Source organism: Nicotiana tabacum, chromosome 10, assembly GCF_000715075.1.
Source record: "Nicotiana tabacum cultivar K326 chromosome 10, ASM71507v2, whole genome shotgun sequence".
NCBI lineage: Eukaryota > Viridiplantae > Streptophyta > Magnoliopsida > Solanales > Solanaceae > Nicotiana > Nicotiana tabacum.
The window spans coordinates 141,168,695-141,170,830 of record NC_134089.1 but is presented as its reverse complement, the minus strand read 5'-3'; positions in this window follow the sequence as shown (position 1 = coordinate 141,170,830).

Below are 2,136 nucleotides of genomic sequence, written 5' to 3'. Positions count from 1 at the left end.
ATCATCTACATTTTAAGGCTAAGTGTTGCATAATTCTTTATTTATTTCATCATTTTCAGGATCAAATTAGTTCACTTGTCTTAAGACCACGTACAAATTCAACTGTACCGTTTTACGGGTAAACAATAACCGCTCTCAAAATAATAGCCGATATATATATGTTATATAAAAAAATTATACAAATTTTATATACTTTTTTCGGCTAACAAATATAAATAATTTCTGACGCGGGTTAAGAATGATAATACCCCTAGATTCTGCTTTGAAGCCGTAAACGGGCTTACGCAAAGGCGGGGGCCTTCGAAGTCACTTAAATTTGGGCTTAAAATCCAATACTCTAGCAAATTGTTCCTGGGCCGAATCATATTACTTTCAAATCACACTAATATAATGGTCTACCTTTTGATGATGTTCACAAGGCAAAGGCCCCTTCTTTCTCAGCTGCTATTTGAAACTCAGCTACTATTTTAAAACTCATTAAACTGTGGGTAACAGTTAATTTCTTTTAAGATAGTAAAAAAAATATGTTGATATTTTAGTTGATCTTTTTTTTTTTTCGTTCTAAAGAAAATAATTACTACGTCGGGTTTACATAATTTCCTTTTCTTTCACCGGTTTACATTTCATTGATTATTTGAATTTGATCTAAATTTTATATTCTTCCTAAGTAGCAGTTTTCACGTTATTCCAATTACTTTACGAGTCGTAACATGAGAAGGAGCTAACTCAGTTGTTAAAGTGCCGAAGGATTAACCCCTCAAATGAAAATTGTTTCGCGTTATTCCATTTTATGTGTAATATATATTTTTTCGGTAGCTTATGTATTGGTCTTTAAGCAAATTTTATGTAGTGAAAATATATCAAATGGACAGAATAGTAGTTTTGAGCAGATTGTGAGACCTGGATAAAATAAGCTTGGTTAACAGTGAATTAATATTTTAGCTCTTTGAGATTCACTCAATCCGTTCTCACCCCCTTTTTTTTGGTTGAAAAAATTGAGTTTGTCTTTTCATTTGTGAAAGGAATGATATTTTTTAAGAAATGTGAAACCTTTAGAATACTAATAAAATAAAAAAACAAAAGCTGATGACAACGAAACTATTATATTTCATGGTGTAAAATTGAAGTGTGAAACGTGATGTCTGAAAATGAAGCCTATTCTTCCCAAGTAAAATTAGTGTTGGAAAAATCAAAGTTGGAATTTTAGGGTCATGATTTCTTCATATTCTTTTGTTTTCTAAAACTTTCAATTTTTTTTGTTCAAACACGTTATTCATAGAGTGAAAAGACACTTTTTGAAGAGTCATCAGTCACCAGCTTTTGGACTCAAAAAGGACAAGAAGAAAAAAAAAAAGATTGTAGTAAGTCTTCATTTCATTGACCGACCAGTAACGAATGAGAACTGATGAGTCAATAGTGGAAAACTCGTTGCTACGACGAAATTTAATACAAGATGAAATAGTGATTAGCATTAAGAGACTAGAACAAAAAATAAAAAAGGAAAAGCCAAAAATGCTTTTGTCATACATAATCGACTCAATATAGAGGAAAAAGTGAAAAGTCAAAGTCAATGTCCCTAAAGTTCCCCAGGTCATTTTCATCCTTTTAGCGTCATAATATATGTTTGTGACTGCCAGCTAGGATCTGATTGTATTGTTTTAAGTTTAACAGGACCAATATTTACAAGATTATCTAGCATAAAAAGTGCTGCCCATAATATCACCACCAGATCTACAAAAGAGGAAGCGCGAACACGTTATCAGAAAGATACATCCAATTTCTTTTAATTAAGGGGCGTGTTATATAACGAAGGTGTGAATTGTAAAGAATTCTATGCAGATGTGAGCTACAACCCACCCGGTGTGTCACTATTTCGGTTCGGTAGGTTATTTTATAAAATATGCACCAGCTCAACTTTAGTCCTAAAAAGAATGAGCGGTTGCTGTAAATATAATCCGGTCTAAAAGTCTGGATTCGAATCCCACAGAAAACTAAGGCTTAGCTATATTTGTTTAATATCACTAAGAAAACAAGTTTGAACAATTTTCTAAATTATAAAGATTGAGATTTATATTTCTAACTAATTAACTAGCAAATACTAGAAAGCGGTAAAATTATCAACTAACAAGATAAAGG